The 18999-nt window shown below is 38.1% G+C and overlaps 1 long non-coding RNA gene across 1 annotated transcript in view; it reads left to right on the top strand.

The window, feature by feature from the left end:
- The first annotated feature begins 3075 nt into the window (after window positions 1-3075).
- The window catches only part of LOC133212575 (uncharacterized), a 36789-nt gene continuing 20865 nt past the window's right edge, over window positions 3076-18999 (top strand). Inside the window, exons 1-2 of the long non-coding RNA XR_009725528.1 lie at window positions 3076-3161; window positions 4463-4565. This is a non-coding gene — a long non-coding RNA (uncharacterized LOC133212575). The remainder of the gene's footprint in view (window positions 3162-4462; window positions 4566-18999) is intronic.

Below are 18999 nucleotides of genomic sequence, written 5' to 3'. Positions count from 1 at the left end.
GTCCGATAGAACTCTACAGGTTTTCTCTGTGTTGATGCACTGCATGTGCATTTCACTTTGTTACATAAATCAGTGTAAATTATTTCATATTTGATATGGAAGCTTTGGTAAATTCTTTGTGGTATCTTTCATATAATACATGTTAAGGTGCCATGTATAGCACAACTGCAACTAGAGCATATGTGCTATATGAACTGGGCTATTTGAGGCTACTTACCAAAGGGTAAAAAAACATTTTTAGGTGGAAAATAATGACAGAGACAGCAACCATTGTCATATATTCTCCTAGTATAGTATGTGTCTAATTCATATGTGTAATGTAGCTTTAGAAATATATACGTTATTCAGTAGCATAATTTCTCTTTCAGAAACTAGGGAGTTAATCTCAAATATATATGTTCCTCAAAAAATCATTCTCAGAGCTATTGAGTGCTCTGGCATATGGGGGAAAGTACCAGTATACCTAACAGTCATTCCCAGATGCGTGCTAACAGTGTGCTAAAAATCAGTCATTTTGGCCTTTTAAGTGACTTCATAATGGTGCTGAAAGCTGCCCCACATTTCTGGCATCACACATGCTTCTGCAGGCTTAATTGCACTTGTGTGGTGTCTTTTTTTGTGCCAGTGCAATGTGTACTTAATACCATCTCTTTGAAGTGTCTGTTTAGCCTCCACTAGCCTGAGTTACAAAGTTTACCCTTAGTAACTTTTTCTATCTTGCTTCCCTGAATGGGCATTGGGAGCATTGTGTTGGCAGCCTAAATTCTGACCGAATAAAGTAAGTCTGGAGTGAATTAAAGGTATAGTCTGAGTCCCAGTCATGCAAAGAAAAAGTTGGAAGAAGCAGGTGATTTTGTAAACAGTTAATTCTTACAGAGGCTGTTCTTTGGGAACCCCTCATTGAAGTGATTGAGTTTGGCCTGCTTGTCTTCCCTCACACCCCCGTGATGCACAACAAATCTCAACCATGTGGATCTTAGTTTATTTACAATAGTCAACCTTTAACTAAAAAGTGGTGCTCAACTTCACTGTAATTAAAATGGAACATAGACCCCAGCTTGGCTAGGAGTTTACAATGGGGCCATGAAAATACTTTATCCACATGGAGGACTGTCAAACGACCAGGTTTTGGGACTCCCTGGTTCTGCAGGCTGACAGCTATTTTGCCAGCAGTGTCTTCAAAGACAGATTGGACCATGTACGTTCTTCTAAACCTAGAGCTTAAGAGTACATTAACTTTGGTGAGAAATAAATCTAAGCAGGTGGTAGGTTCACACACAGGTGGCAATGTGTGAATAATTTCTTTCATTTGACTGAAGATGCATGAACAAAGAAGATCCTTGGATAAAGATGTAAACTGATGTGGATGCCAGATGAACTTTGACTGAACTTAAGGCCGAACCATATTTAAAAAAAATAAATAACCCAGGATAAGGAGACACAATAGCAGATGCTGCAACCATCTGTTCTGGGACAGCTCTAATCAAAAACTTCTTTTGGTCTATTGTATGTTTCTCCATTAGGTAGAGGTATTCTCTCTATGAATGTGGTGTGCCTGTGGTGAGATATGAACAATAATGGCCCTGACCTCCAGGTGAGTTGTCCTCAATCCCAGAATTTTAATATGCAGCCTGGCTTCTACAGCAGTTGAAATTCTGTGTGTAATCAAGTGATTGAGTTAAGCACTCCATCCTAACCTTAAGGCATGTATTACAATCACTATCAAATGAACTTTAAGGATGAGCTGTACTGCTCCACGTAATTTGTTACATATGTGAGGGAATCCCTAATTTCCCAAGGAATGGTCACTGCAGACTAGATGTTGTTTGAATGAGGTAAACAGACTGCACTTAAGCCTTACTGCAGACGTTTGGTTCTGATTCTGGCAAAACCATGATTTAAAGTGGTCATGATTCCAGCATTTTGACTTTCCTACTCCCCATATAATTTTTTAGAGTAGGACCTAAGTTATTATTTTAAATAGGAATCACAGTGTTCCAGGGATGGTGCAAAGTCACAGATTAGTTTCTATGTCTGGGACAAGATCAGTGGGTATAGGTCACCACTCAGGTATAATAAAATGTTGACTTCCATAAAAGACAATAATCAGGATCAATTTTTTATACCCATCCACTGGGATAATGATATTTAATTATTTTTAACGCGGAAATACATTGTTTGGAGGACAATGTGTATATTATGGACTAGCTGTTGAATTTTGCTAGCAAATCATCAAGTATGGGTGGGAGACAAGTGAGCTTCTAATGCCATTCAACATTTTTTGGAAACTCAAGGGTCAGTTGGTTGTTCAGGAGGAATACTTTTTTCCAGCAGTCATTTTTTGCTAATACAAAGTCTGGGATGCTAACGCTGTACTTTCAGTGGAACTGTTTATGATAAACTTCTCTGAATATATATAATGGAGGAAGGCCCTGAGGACATTCAGGTCTTATTCCTCTGCCAGCTTGAAGGAGCAGAGGGACTGTGTCAGCTGTTCTCTCTGGGCCTGTGTTTTTTTATGTGACCTCACACCAAACATTCAGTTCTTCTGGGAGGCTTGTGTGTTGCTCCACCAAGCATGGCTTTTCAAAGGGTTTGAACTTTTAGCATGAAGAGCACTTGTGTGTCTCAGGAGAAGGTAATCTGTGCAAACAAAACTTTGGGAAACACTTCTAAATGACAGCTGTATGTTTCCTGAGAGTGCTGTTGTATCAAGAAGTCAGTGAACTAGTCTGGAAGTCTGTGGAATTAAATTGTTTTGACAGAGCTGAGTGGACAGGTAATAATCCTAAAGTTTTATGTATTTTGGGGTAGGAGACAGAATTTTTAAAGTTTTAAAAATAATTTTTAACATGATGTTAAAACTGTAATTTCAAACAGATAACATAGTAATTGTGAGTTACTTATATTTCTGGTTTCCTGCATGAAGGGAGTCAAATAGAACACTTCCAAAAAAAAAAAAAAAAAAGAACTTCATGGGGAAGTAGTCTGTGCTTCTCTTCTTTCTTGCTGGTCCTTAATTTAGAGATTTCTCACATAGGATTCCACACGGTGTCTTGAGATCCACCTTCTTACAGATGTAACATTTAAATGGGTTAATTATGATTTTTACATCCTCTCTCAAAGTTGGCAGCAATTCATCCACTGATGGATAGATCTAAGTAAAGATCCTTTTAGTTGAAGAAAATAAAAAAATTATTAATAAAAGAAAATGAGGTTATCACTAAAACATAGGGGGAAAAAGTAATCATAGAATCACAGAATGGTTTAGGTTGGAATAGACCTTAAATATCATCTAGTTCCAACCCCAGGGACACCTTCCACTAGACTAGGTTACTCAAAGCCCTGTCCAGCCTGACCTTGAGCACTGTTAGGGATGGGGCAGCCACAGCTTCTCTGGGCAACCTGTGCTAGTTAGTGATAAAATAGAGAAGGAAAAGTGAACAATCAAATCAAAGTTCTTTCAGATATGCTTTATCCGCTCCACTGGGGCTTGATCTAGAGCCCACTGAACAGGTTCCCTTAGATTTATGAGTTCTCTCTTGATTGTCCCCTTATGATACACATTCTTCTAGCCTGGGCCTGAACTTCAGCTTTACACCACCTTGATACATTATTTCTTATGAGTTCGAAGATGTTAGCTATCTATGTATACAATGTCTGTTTAGGTACATACTGCTGTTTGGTTTTATACTTTGTTATTAATATTACATTAAAGAGGTCCATTTCGGTGGCCTTACTTGGACAGTGTGCACAATACTTCCATACTTGTTTGAGGCATATTATGAAGATACAAAGCACTTCATCAGTTCTAAGTACTGTTTATAATAGGATTTTTTCTTGCATTCCCAAACTACCTAAGATCTTCTCAATAAATTATTTAACCAAAATGGAGCTTTCTGTGGTGCTTAAATGAGAACAGTGTTTCATTGTGTCATCTGGCATGTGAGATAGAGTCATTGTGTATGATGATCTACAAACTAGAAAAGAACTGTAATACTGCAGTTTAGATTATTGAATTGTTACATGTGATCAAAATGAATTTTTCTTTGGTATCAAGCGATCTGATTAGCTCTTTTAACATAAAGCAACAAAAAATGAGAGATTTTGTGCTTTTCATATAGGTTTAATGTTTTATGATCTGCATGTTCATAAACATTGTGGAATATTTATAACTAACCTAATGGAAAAAAACTGATGTTTTGTTGGATCAATATATGTCACAAGTGTGGGAATACTCAGATAGTCTTGTCCAAGTGAATGATAAAAATTCCTTCTTTTTCACAGGTATAGCTTTGCATTTTCAAAACATGAAATATTCTGGAGTTGCTATTTCTTGAATTTGCCTTGCTTGTGGAATTACAGCTTTGCAAAGAGCTGTATTGGCTGGTGCTATGATTTTGTTCACATGTCTTTAGAAAGGAGACAATTGGAAATGATGATATCACTGTTTTACAGGTAGCCAGCACCCTTGGCTGTGTGAATTTTGGCTGAGAGGACGAGAAGTGCTGCAACCCAAGTATGATTCTACCGCCAACTCCATCGATGTTTCATACTGAGAATGAGTAATTAGTTTTCACTAAAAAACTTCAGTAGACACTAAAAATTATAGGTACTGCTACAGAACTCTATTTGCGGGATTGTGTTGAGTTTCTGATAAAATGTGCATCAAAATTAAATTTATTTTCAAATGGTGGCAAGCGTAAAAAGTGTCTGAATCACCAAGCTTTTGGAAATTTACTGATTACACTGATAATACTCGAATGAGATACATAATGAAACAGAAAGTTGAATACGATTATTTTAAGAACCTTTATTATTTAAATCAGTTTAATATATCTCTAGTCTTTTAAGCTCCTTGGAAGTTAATTTTCCATGTGTATTTTATGTGTATTTATATGTTGCCCTGCACAGTGGTAACCTACATTTGATTTTGTCATCTAATTCCTATTACAGTAATCTGTGGAGTAATATTAGAGTGAATTTTAAAGAAACTATGGAAGTATAGAAATTATAGAAGGAACATTTATTACAGTAGTGTTGTATATGGAGAAAATGCATGCTTGCTTCTTTTATTAAATGAAATATCTGTAGGTAGTAATCAGGAATTGTTGAACTCTGGTGTGAACTCTGAGCTATAGGTCATATTAAGAATAGTGACGTCCTGGTCTTGTCCTGTCTATAATTCTTAGTAAATGAGTAAAGACTGTGTGTTACTAAAAAAAATCCCAAACCCAGAAATGTTGAATTAATAGGTTGATTCATTTACTTACTGATTGTATTAATGTAGATTTTAAATTTGGGAAAAGGAAAACACAGCTCATTACTTCTCTAAGAGACTGAAAATTTCTAAGTTCCAGAAAAATTGAAAAATTCTAAGCTTTTAAAAAGTCCTTGCTCTAACAATTAAGTAAGAAGTAGCTGAGCCTCATTAAAACCAGTAGCACATTTGCCAGAACCTGTAGTGGAGGCAGATTTTTGTCCTTGATGTCTGAGGCATGGAAATTCTGTGATGGCCTTTTCTGGCCACATTCAAGACTTGCTCGTAAAACAGAGGAGGAGGCTCGTCAGCTGTTTGAAACTGTCATGTCTCTGTTGATTTTAGTAATGGTAATTTCTACTAAGAATCTGCCCCAAGGTCTTTCAGTAAAGACCCTTCTGTGATACTTAATTTGAAAGGCAGAGAAACATGCCCACAAAATAAAACCAAAGCGCTTTGTGCTCTATCTTGTGCATTATAGTTTTAGAATATTAAAGTGTAGTGGCAATTCTGTAGCAAAAGAAAGGAAGGTGGCCTGCTAACTAAAGCAGGATGCAATTTCTACCCTCCATCTTCTATGGTCTTATGATGTCCTCTTTGCTAACCAGCCTCTCTTGTATTGAATTACTGTTTTCTCCTCAGTATTTTAAATTCTAAATATAGAAATATTGTCAGTACTTGTAAGGCAGAGTGAACCAGAAAAATATAGTAACATTTTCAGATTATACTTGTAGCACTGGGACTTAAAATAAAAACCCACACGACCCCCTCCCCCCAACAAACAACAGAACCCCCCCAAAAAACACTTAGTGCTGTTTCACCTACGATCTTATGAGCTTTGGTACACATGCACAGCACTGAGAGGTCGTTTCTATGGTGCCACTTCAGAGACAGCCACCTAAAAAAAGTGCTGTTTTGGAGATGCTGTGGAAATACCAAAGATTCTGACTGTTGTTGGCATTAACTGTAGAGGGAGTTCACCAAATCCAAAGAACTGTGAAGCGTTACTTCTCCCGTTTGCTGCCCTGGATGCTTTGCATGTGTCCTGCAGAAAAGCAGTATCTCTTCTTTTTATTGTTGATGTTTCCCTGCTACCCCTCCCCAGAACTCAGTGGAATTCACCTTGCAGAACAGGAAGACTTTTTAAGGCTCCCAGCCTGCTGCATGAACATGTGCTGCATATGTTATTTTGGTTAGCAGTTCAAGTATCCTAGCACGTCCTACTTAATAATCTTATCTGATAAGGCTTGATTGTGCTTCACTGTGTTTAAATTTTTTGGGGAACTGTTTAGATAATGAAAGTGCTCCAGGGCCCGCATTTGTGTAAAACTCCAAAATTAGAAAACACAGCCTTTAGTGTCTCAAGGTTTCAAGATGAGTGAAATACTGAAAGTATTGTAATGTTTAACTCAATATCCTAACATTAGCATACATGATGCATGTGTAAATAATGTCTGTTTGTACTTTCTATATTACGTTTTGCTGGTGTGAGTGTTACACGAAATGGTCAGAAAGCAGTTTCATATCTGCAGAAGGAAAAGGTCATGTGTAGACCACCTAGGTTTCATCATGGCAATAGAGAATTGTATCCTGGATTTTTTTGAAGATTCTTCTGACTTTTTCAGTGTCAAACAGTACTATCAAATTGTAGGTGGTGCTATTTCTCTTTGGAATTATGTTTCCATTAAACAACGCTTACTGAAAATAACATGTCCTCCCAGACTGACAGTCTTACATCCATCTGGAAACAAAAATATCATTAAATCCTAAGAACTGATCCTGGATAACTAATAAGGTTTTCTTGTTGTTTTTATTATTCAGTAGCATTGCAAAATTCTCCTATTTAATTGCTCATGCTTATGCAGTACAAATGATAGAATACAAACTTCCATGATGTTCTCGGCCTGATTCTTAATATCTCAAACCTGTTACTTAAAGGAAAAAAAAATAAAATTCAAGCTACAGACCATAGCAACAAGTAAGGAATTCCAAAGGAGGTTACAGGAACCTTGTTAAAGTTAACATGTTTCAGACCTTCAAAATCCCATACTTCTGGGCACATTCTTTTGCCTCACATCAGAGATATGCATGTGTGGTTGCAGTGATAGCATTGTTGTAGCTGTGGTTGTTTAGGATTTTTTATTTAAATATAACTCTTCCTTTCCCTTCTGCCCTGGCATTATTTTCACTATTCACAGTGTTTTTACTTAAATTCTCATATAGAGAATTTTGATAATTTTAACTGAACAATTCTATTTCTTGTACTTACGGCACTTCATGTGAAACAGTTCTGCCTTCATTTCCTGTTTATTTTTAGTTGCTAATTTTCAGACTTTTTCCATCCCCTTGGGTTTTTTAAAATCCTGTTTGGTACAAACCAGGGTGGTCCAACTGGCAGCCCAAGGAACAGTTCCATCTGGCCTGCTGCATTTGCCAAGGAGGAGCTAGGAAATGCCTGTAAGGGCATGCACTGCATTCACAAGCAAATGTTACCTATTGCTCAAATACATAACAATGCTTAAAGCCCTACTGTTGTGCCATGTCCACCCAGAGAAAAGAGATTGGCAATAGACATCCCTTTTCTGAAGCACAGCCAGGTGTCTGGAGGGGCTAGCTGTCCTTTAAAAATAGTCTTTAAAGAGGATGCTACGAGTGGAAGCTAGCACCTGTCCCTAAAACTAGACCACTGTTTTTCCTGGTTAGATAAGTAAACTAGTAGACATGAGTGACAGGAAATCCCTGCGTAAGCCCCAGAAGTCTTGGGGCTATTTAGACTTCTAAAGAAAGCCAATGTTATTAATTCATGGTATAATTTCTGGCTTTGCATCTGACTTCCATAAGTACCCTCTGTCAAGTCACTGTGTCTTTTTCCTTTACACAAGATAGGCATGATGATAATAACCAAGCACCAAGCATTGAAAGCACCATGAGAACCAAGTATATGTTGTCAAATTGACAACATTTCGAAGGATTTTGTTTGGCTACTTTACACATTTCTTTTTGTTGGGGAATATTCTACATTCAGATGCACATGGGTGCCTCACTTGAAGATCAAGGCACCTGCCAGCATGCAATTCCTCCTAAGAAATTATCTCAAAAGATGAATTTATCCCACATACTCCATTATGTTGTACAATAATATCCTTTATTTAATAAAATGAACCCAACTAAGCATGAGGTATAAGCAATGCCTCATAAAACAATAATATCAGATCTTTTGTTATGTATTCTATTTCCATTAAAAATATTTATAATGACTAGCAAGAATGGGGCTCACCACAGCTTGGCAAAAGGCTGAAAGAAGCAGTCAGTAGCAATATACCCAAATGTGCATTTATTTTACCATATAACATTTTGTGGTGGCAGCAGAGCTCTGCTACTTTTAGTATTGTTATTCAATATACTGAAACACATAGACTTATCAAAGAGCACATACTAGAAAAAAAACACCATAATTCATCTCTTTATTTTATGATAATGCCTTTTAGTGTCCTGCTTACCTTTGTTGTAGAGAAACACCAGATTAGTGTTCCTAACATATAACCCCTTTCTTGTTTAGAGTATACAGCAGCACAACTGCTCTATTCACTCTGTGCTCATTTATTTAAAAAGTATTTCTTCTGTTTATTGTCCCACGCCCTCTGCTCTGATCTGTAGTGTTCCCCATTATGCAGTGTATCTCCAATTTTGGTTAAAAACACCCCTTGTATCTGATACAGATTATCTCCCCAGGGGTTTGGGGTTTTTTTGGCCTTGATTAATCTCCTTTGTTTTCTGCCTCCTCTTTGTTTTTTCTTATTGTCTACTCTTTATGCTGTCTATAGCTATGGTGTTTTCCCCAAGTCTTTCTTTCTTTTTCCTTCTTTCCCCCTTTCATGCTCAGCTCTGCATTTCACACTGATTTACCCCTGTCTGCCTTTGGTGTTTCTTCCCACTCTCCAATTTTCTCTCCATATCCTTCAGTCCATCTTTTCCCTTTTCCTTGTGTTCTGTTAACTTTACTACACTATTCTACATCCCTCTTTTTTTTCCTTTCTCTTCCCTAATGGTGTATTACATCTGGGAGATGACTGATGATGACAGAAAGAGGAAAGGAAGACAACTGCTGAAGGAATTAAGGCACAGGGTAACTTTCAGAGAAGACTTTTGTTCAGAATTTAATTGAATGGAAGCATCAAACAGGAACAGCAGCAAAAAATCCTGATTATTTATGGTTAATTATTCATTTTATTTTTTTTCTAAAATCACAGTCAGCAATGTTATAAAAGGAGTATGTGACAGCATACTTAAAATAGATAAAGCTCAAAGAGAGGCTAGATACAGTAGATATAGTTATTACATATACTTATTAAACATCTGTAGAGTGCGTGCCACTGGAAATGTTAATGGAGAAAGAAATGGCACAGGAGGGTAAGGAGAGGCTATGGAAGGAAATAAATACAGAAATAAGATGAGGAAACTATGCAGTCATACATGAAGTATGAAAAGGTGGTGAATCAGAGGCAATAAAGACCAGCATCATGTATTTGAAGTGAGTTGAAAAACAGAAAAAGTAGCACAGAACTGAGAACTGAGAACAAGCAGTGATTATTCAGTTACACAAGACGGAAAAAAACAGGAGCAATGGAGATGGCAGCAGAACCAGGTTACTGAGGGTACCTGACACACAAATTCATTAATTTCAAGCAGGATGCAAAGCTTTCTGGATAAGACAATGAAGTGCTAGGAAGCCAATGGGTGTGAAAAGGGGTAAGGTTCATCCTGGGTAAATTCTTTCTGCTATAGAAAGTGCTCAACTAGAGGAATTTAGGGCATAGCTACCCACTGGACAGTGGTTTGTCAAAGTTTTTACGTTTTATTGGTGAGAATATCAAAGTTTTTGCCTAGATTTTGGTACTTGTATTCATGTTTTCTAACGTACGTTTATTCTTAAAGTTGTTACCCTGATTTAGTGAAATCACAGCCACAGGTAGAATCTAGTCAGTCACTGGCATAACTGGAGTAACTGTCCTATAAAAATGTCACAAGCTTTTCAACTGCAATGTGTACAAAATGAAGGATTATTTTAGTAGCTTTTTCAGAGTTTCTAAAATGCTAGTCATCCCTCATTGGCTGTCAAAGATTATTATTAGGTGCTGTGTACTGTAACAGTATACTGCTTGCTGAAAACCTGATAGTAACAATGAATCCTTGGTAGCTTCTTAGCACAGTGAATCACTGGTGTCATGGATAGCATAACCTTTGTGGGCAGAATATTATTCTGCTTGAAAGTCAATTTCCTGGAAGTATTATGCTAAGAAATGGTATCAGAAACCTGACAGCCATGAATTTTTTGAACTAGGGTGAAGGAAGAATATCCTTAACATCGTACAGAAATTAAATTGGAGATGGCCAGCATGGCTTCACCAAGGGCACATCTTCACAAGGGCAAGTTGTGCATGAGTGATCTTGTGGCCTTCAATGGTGGAGTAACTGAATCAGTGTATGAAGGAAGAGTTATCAGTATCATTTATCTGGACTTTTGTAAGGCCTTTGCTATGGTGTGTCTCCCCCCCCCCCCCCGCCATTCTTGTCTCTAAATTGGAGAGGTATGGATTTGGTGGATGGACTGTTAGACGGATAAGGACTTGGCTGGCTGCACCAAGAGAGTTACATGCAGTGGCTCAATGTCTAAATGGAAACCAGCAACTCCAGTCTCATGAGACCCCACCTGGAGTACTGCATCTAGTTTTGGGATCCTCAGTACAAGAAGGACATCGACCTGTTAGAGTGAGTCCAAAGGAGGGCTGAAAAATTTATCGAAGATCTGAAACATCTCTGCTGTGAAGAAAGGCTGAGCTTGTACAAGAGGAGGATTCAGGGACACCTTATTGCAACCTTTGAATACATTAAGGGGGCTTACAAGAGAGACATTTTATCAGGGCCTGTAATGAAGGACAAGGGGAATGGTTTTAAACTGAAAGAAGGGATATTTAGATTGGACATAAGGAAGAAATTATTTACCATGAGGGTAGTGAGACACTGCAACAGGTTGCTCAGGGAAGTCGTAGCTCCCCTATCCTTGGAAGTATTAAAGGCCAGGCTGGATGGGGCTTTAAGCACTCAGTCTCCACCCTTGGCAGTTGCAGTAGGTGTAAATTGTCTCAGTAACTGAACCATTCCTGTCCCTTATTACTATAATGTACGTACCTAAACAATTTTCATGAAAAGTTAATCTCTTCAAGTCAATAGCCGCTTGACAAAACAAAAACCCATTCCTTAGCTTTCAGGCCATAAAGTGACTGGGGCAAGTAAGACAGATAGTGGTTACAACAGCCTGTGGATTTCCATACTATTCTATCCCCCTTGATACGCATTTACTGTTCTTTCTGGGTATACAGGGAGTGAAAATTACTCCAGCATAGTGTTGTAATCTTTTTTACACATATCAATGAAGACAGAGAAAATGAGCAAAATGTAGGCTCATCCTTTGATTTTTGATTTTTTATTTTTTAATATCTATTCTATTACATAGTCATAGTTGTAGGGAAGAAATGAAGGGGATTCTGACCCCCAAGTGAAGCAGATGTTTTACTGAACAAAGTCAGATTTTATTCTTTGTAAGGAAGCAGAGAGCATGCCTATTTATGGTATTTTGCAGCTCCACTGAAGAAATATTCTCTTCAGATTATGATGAGTGGCTCCATATATACAACGTTTGTGGTCCCTCGGCTGAGCCAAGAGTGATGTGAGCAACTTTCACACAGACTGGACCTTAAGGATCTGATCCTCAGACATGAAGACAGTGCTTCTAAAGTTTAATATTCTGTGAATTCAGAACTCTGCAATAAGCAGAATTTACTCCTGACCAAATAACTTGGGTTACTAAATCTGTTCTTGATTGTGCTTTTCAAGTGTAACTCCTGTGAGGAAATGACATGTTATTGCACTTCTACAAAATTCTTTGAACACTGTAATCCATACTGTATCTTCAAAGTTATTCAAGGCATAAGTAAAACATGTTGCAGTTTAATGTTCTTGTGCAACAGATTATATTGAAAGGCAAAGAGTTAAGGGTTCATCTGCTTCCCAACTAAATGTTCAGAAAAAGAGGACACTATTTTCTGGCTACTTTTGCATTGACATGGGAGCTGGGGATCTTTTAGACCTCTTTGTGTTCCTGTACCCCTACATCCTAGTTCCTAGCATGCACCTGTTATTTACAGGAATATGAATACATTCTGGACTATAAGTTGATTTTAATTAAATCAGGAATCTTTCATCTTCATAGCCCTACTGAACAGTGGGTTTTTTCGTCCCAGAGGGAGCAGTATCTGTCATTCAGAGCAAGCTTGTCTATCCGTATATGGTACTGTGTTGCAACAGTTAAATATACCTCAGTTGAGCTGACAACATAGCATAGCTTCATGATTGCATAATCAATGTTTTCCCCCTTTGTTTTGTTTGTGACCTCTAGCCAAACCCTGCTTTGAGTAACTGATTTCCACGTGTTTTTTTTCTGTGCAATTATTGCTATATTAAATGAGTTCCCTGAAAGTAAGGAATAATTTATTTTGTGAAATGAACTGCTTTTTATGCACCCACAGAAATATCTGTATACTTGAAACACTGTGAGAGCAAATCCTGTTTTGTCAAAAATACCTAATCCTCAGAATGTAGGAGACTTTAGGCCTCATTGCTCATATGGTTTGGAGCTGTTTATAGAGCTTGAAGTGTGAAAAATAGAGCTCTTCTTGGTTTCAGCTGCAGTTGTAAGAATTCAGGTCTTCTGCCAGACTTCAGAGGCAGAACATAGTTCCAATAAAACAGCCTTCCTTTGCATTAGTGAGACCTCGCTTTCTCTTCCCTTACCTTTCTCTTGACGCAGTCTGCTCCCTCAAGGGCTATAGTGCTGATCCTTCCATCTGGATCTCCTCCTATTCAGCTCAACACAGACTTTAAATTCATATTCAGAAGAGAAGACCAATCTTTCAATTTGCTTCGTCTTTCTAGGGCAGTATGCCTTCTGGAGCAAATGAGGGAGAAGTCTAATGCAACATCCTTATTCAAAGCTTAAGCCTTAATCATTCCCCAAACACTGTACTTCCTGACTGTTGAATGAAGTAGGGATTCAGGACAGAATATATTCATGTAAAAAAAAAAAGAGAGAAATAGAATTATTATGCATGCAGGAAGCGATTAAAGATTGCACAGGTGAGTGTAATCCTGATATGCTCTAAAGTTTGAATAAGACTTGGCAGCATATATCGGATTTTATCCAGATTTTACTGTACTATCCTACAAGGTAGGATACAGTAAACAAAATAAGACCTTTCTGAAAAACAGATTTATTATTAGGTGGAGCTACAGAGACTGCTATATTGATATTAGAAATTTCACAGACTCTTGCATGTTTCCAAATGAGGTATTTGACAACAGCCATAAGCTGTCATTTCTTTTGTGGGTTGGCCACAGCATGGAGAAGATGCATGAAGTTTAGCAATGACTTTCCCAACGGTATACTTAAAGAAGAGGCATCTTAAAAATTGAGAACTGTGTGTCCTATTCCAGGCTCTAGTGGGAAATAATTGTGCTTGGTAGTACTAAATTGTAATTAGTAGTTCTAATTACATTTTTGTACATTTTCCCCACTAGTTTTTCACCTTCTGCTCTTACCCATTAGTATATCTAACACAGCCTGCAATGTTTTGTGGTGGTCCTTTTTCTCCTGTCAAGTCTTCCCATCCATTTTTCACTCACTTTTAGGAGCAGTGTCTTCCAATCTAAGTAATTCTTTCTCTGAGCTGTGTGCACAACAAGAAGAACATTGAGAACACAGGAAGACTATTTGCCTCTTTTCTGTTCCAGTGCCCAGTGCCATAATTGTTTCTGGCAGCCACAAGGAGCTATTGCAAGGAAAAGCTCTGTTCAGTTCTGGAAGACAAAATGTGAGAACAGACTGTAAAGGAAGTCGCTTGATACCCTCTAAAAAGCTTTCATCAAGCACGTGCAAACTCTTCTTTTTTGTCGGAAGTTTATAGCTTGTCCAAACAGGGTAAGACTGCATAATGACAGTTGAAAGCATCCTACCAAATTGTAAGTCCTTTCTTCAAAGAAGAAATGTTGAAGACCCTCTCAGTAAAACAGCTTTAAGCATTTTTTTACACAAGCAGAAGTGTATAATTAAGCTTCTTTATTGGTTCTTTTACAGAGATGAAGTTACATCTGCAAACCATACAATCATAGAATGGTTTCGATTGGAAAGCACCTGAAACATCATCTAGTTCCAGCTCCCTCCCATGGGCAGGGACACCTTCCACTAGATGAGGTTGCTCCAAGCCGTGTCCAACCTGGGCTTGAACACTGCCAGGGATAGGGCAGCCACAGCTCCTTGGGCACTGTCTCACCACCTTCCTCGTGAAGAGTTTTTTCCTGATATCTAACCTAAATCTATCCTATTTAATTTTAAACTCATTATCCCTTGTCCTGACATTACATGCATTGTAAAAAGTTCCTCTTCCAAATTTCTTGTTGGCCTCCCTTAGGCACTGCAAGCTGTTCTAAGGTCTCCCTGAAGCCTTATCTTCTCCAGGCTGAACAAGCAGAGCTCTCTCAGCCTGTCTTCATAGGAGAGGTGCTCCAGCCCTCTGACCATCTTTGTGGCACTCCTGTGACTTTCTCAAGCAGGTCCACGTCCCTCTTAAGTTGAGGACACCAGAACTGTATGAGCTACTTCATGTGGGGTCTCACAAGAGTGGAGTAGAGGGGCAGGATCACCTCCTTCACTCTGCTGGTCATGCTCCTTTTGATGCAGCCCAGGTTATGGTTGGCTTTCTGGGCTGCAGGCACATACTGCTGGGTCATGTTGAGCTTCTCATCAACCAACACCCCCAAGTTCTTCTCCTCAGGGCTCTTAATCCATTCTTTGCCCAGCCTGTATTTGTGCTTGGGAATGCCCCTACGCAGGTGCAGGGCCTTGCACTTGTCCTTGTTGAAGTTCATGAGGTTGACATTGGCCCACCTCTCAAGCCTGTCAGCATCCCTCTGGATAGCATCCCTTCCCTCCAGTATTTTGACTGCTCCACACAGTTTAATGTCATCGGCAAACTTGCTGAGGGTGCACTCAATCCCACTGTCCATGTCACCAACAAAGATTATCTAATCAAAGTGTGTAATCACACGCAGGTTTAGAAGACTCCTAGGGACAGCACTTTTTTGCCTGACATTACAGAAAGTTCCAGATCCATCCATTAAACAGGACTTTCTAGGAGAAAAAAAAAATACTCAAACAAGCAAAACCAAAAACTCCAAAGCTTTTCTGAGGAAAATAAAAATCAGTGGAAGTTTTTAACATGTATATCTGATTCTACATGATACAAAGGTTGTCAGGCCAGCTCTCCATCTTGCGTAAAAGTAGCATAGTTCTGCTAAATACTAGTTGACACTGGGTTTCATTTCAAGAAAGAAATTGAAAAGGAATGATTTACCCTGCTCTTCAATAAATGCAACTGTAAATTAGTTCTTGTATAGCAATGGGACCTTGGCGATTCATAGTGTGGTCAGCTTCAGTATCTGCAAAGAATGTATTAGATCTTGAGTATAAAGCCGCTCTTTCCCCAGGAGAGCCATGTAGCACTTAAATGGTTTGTTAATCGCTTCCATGTTTGGCAACTGTTCTGAAAGCTATCTGTGATAGCTAGGTTTATTGAGGACTGGTACCAAAAAATGTCAAAGAGAACAGAAAAGCAAGTCCCTGCCTATCTGATTAATAGCTTGGGAGAATGAAAGGACAAATTAATAATGGTCTAACATCTGCTGGCCATTCTGAAACCAAACTGTCATTCAAGAAGAGACAACAAACAAGAGCCCTGCCTACCTCATCTTCTATTTCTTCTGGGAACAGTACAGCATTACAGTAGCCCTACAATGTATGAAGGGCGGGAAATGAAGATTACTGAACTCTTTGCCACAGTATGACCCTGGTTTTTCTTCACACCCGTGTAAATTGCATCCAAATGTTTATTATTACCTCCTTTTGCTTGGAACTCTTTCCTTTTCCCTATAGTGTCGTATTATTTGCTCTTTGGACTCCAGGTTCAGTCAGCTCAGTGTGCAAATGGTTCAGGAAGTCATATGAAAGCTATGTGCTTATTACTACCATGTAAATTAGCTCACAGTTCACTCTCCAGATAATATGGATAACTGGGTTCCTCCCTCTCTCAGGTGCTAATAGAAAGGCTGTCATTAACAAGAGTATTTATTCTTTGTTTGATTTTGAGATGTTTTTAGTGAATTAAACACTCTTGATTTGAAGAGAAATTTTAACTGGATGAAATTGAAGCCAGATTCTGATGACTACCAGCAGCAGCAATCTGTGAATTACTGACGTATACATTTAATATCTCCCTTGGGAGTAGGAAAGTTCTTCAAATGTTGAAACTGGCTTAAATAATTTAAATTCATATGAGTGGTGAAAATTCTTTGGCTAATAATGTAAGCCTGATTTCTTCACTCCCTGTTTAATCTAGAATATTTGGAATAGTTGTTAATAGTATGTTAATTTATTTGAATCTCTTATTCAGCAGTGTGGTTTGCATCCTTATACTCACATCTTAGAACTCATTAGATTAATATCCTCAAGTTGCTTAAAATAAGCATGTTTTTATCAAGCAAATGATTATGTTTCTTGACATACTCATTTTGCTTGGTGCAGTTAGAGCAAGTAAAATGCCTGGCTATTTTCCCCCTTCGTTTCTATGAAAGCTGTAGGGAGTGATAAGTGATTGGTTTTGGGGAGGGGCTGGAAATGAAATTCATGAACACTTTTACTGGGAATGAAGAGGAAAGAAAAAAATCAATGAAAAATATGAAAAATGGAGGGGCACCGTGACTGGTTTGCAGAAGGATAAGTTTCAAATTTGTGCCTGATTTTAAAATAAAGGCACTGACAGCAATGCCTTTTGGCTATTCTGGAGTCTCTCTTCCTTGTTTTTATGTGGAAAAGCTTTGAAACTTCCAGGGTTAATTCAAATGTGGGGAAGAAATATTTTTGAGGCTTCAGAGTTTCACAGGAAAGGAACTATTTACCACCCAGCTACAATGTCAAGAAATAGCATGAAGCAAATCAAATTGTCAGAGGCAATCATTCTAAGTAATTTCTTGTCCAGGTTTAAAATTCCAAGTTCTTACCCACAAAATACTCAGGTTATTAATAGAAGGCTTCTTCTGATTGCTTTACAGAAGTTGAGTCTCATGATAATGAGTCTTTAGGAATACGAAATGGATTTTAACATGAAAACTGTTATGTAGTAGGGACAGTATAGTAAGCTTTCAACTTTTTTTACCTTAGACTCATCTATTTTCTTTCTCTATAATTTGAAGACCTAATATTTCTATAGTTCAATATACACTGCATATTGCTGTCTACCTCCTTGCAGAGAGCAATAAGCAGCACTGTATCTCACAGCCATTTGATTCTGACGATATATGTTCAAGTTCTGCAACAGCTTCTTTGAGGACTTCACTTCAACTTCTGCACTAGCCATAGCAGTCCTCTTTGACTTACTTCAGAACCTTCTCCCTTAGGCAAAGAGAGATCAGGTCTTTCTGTTCTGTGTTATGGTAAAGGCACATAGCTGCAAGTTTGCTTGACTGTAAATATTGTAAGGAGGACTTCTACACAAGTCTTCACCTGCTGTTTTCTTATGCAAACCCAACTTTTCCTTTCTTTACAAAGCAGTTGTTCAGCTTTCTTATGAACACAATCATGTTTAATATTTTGCTTCATAAAATAATATGAATTATACTGTTAAAGGGATACTACAAAATCAAAGATATGGCCTTGTATTTTTCTATTCAAAGGAAGACATCTGAGAAGCCTCCCCCAGTTTGCAGGATGATACCCCAGTAATACACTGCTATTAGGTACAGTAGGGGAAAAATGTGTTTATAAACCTTAATTGCATATGTAATCCAGATATCTGGATTGCATACTGGGTATTTCCAAGGGACAAAGGAATCCACTTTCCAAGTGTAGAGGAGCAACAACATGATGAGTGCTGCCGAATCAAGAAGTCTTGTTAAATTCAGGCAGGGCCAGAGATGTGTAAATGTAACCTGCATGTTCAGTACAATGTAGAGGTACTGAAATACCTGTATAAATAAGAAAGTTTAACTACTGGGAGAAATCTTGCTGGGGAAACATGGAAGTTTTCCAGAGAAAATAAGCTATTACGTTCCTTCATGGCCATACAGCAGGATGGCTTCTTGTAGCTGCCTTGAAGTGGGCTGAGACAACTCTGCACTACAGTCTTTTGCACAGACTTTTCTGTGATGCAAATTAATGGTGGCATACCAGTCTTAAATTTTACTTTATTGATATGTAAAAAATAATGCATTAGCAGATGACCTCCAGAAAAGGTACAGTAAATAAGTGTTTCTAAAACAAAGCATAGTTAATTGCATATTTTGATCAGCAGTTGAGAACACCGTAAAAAACAGAGTTAATTAGATGCAGAAACTGTTAGATAAAACAATTCTCATGAGTCCCTCAAAAGGCATAGCTATCAGAAAGCTTCTAGCTTGCAAGATTCTATACCTGTTCAGTAATCAGAGAGGCAAAATCAAATTCAACTGCTGGGAAGGGTGGCTTTTGACATTCAAAAGTTCTGAAGCTCCTGCCATGTAAATCAGTATTTTCTGTTTATTTTGTGTTGCTAAAAATACTGTACATTAGGGTCACTGGTTAGTAACTTCTTTGA

The sequence above is a fragment of the Neopsephotus bourkii genome, unplaced genomic scaffold (assembly GCF_033783945.1).
Source record: "Neopsephotus bourkii isolate Nb327-2 ecotype Australia unplaced genomic scaffold, CSIRO-AGI_Nbou_v1 NB_718, whole genome shotgun sequence".
Lineage (NCBI taxonomy): Eukaryota > Metazoa > Chordata > Aves > Psittaciformes > Psittacidae > Neopsephotus > Neopsephotus bourkii.
Note: the sequence above shows the minus strand (reverse complement) of the source record. Positions and strands in the feature narration are given on the sequence as shown.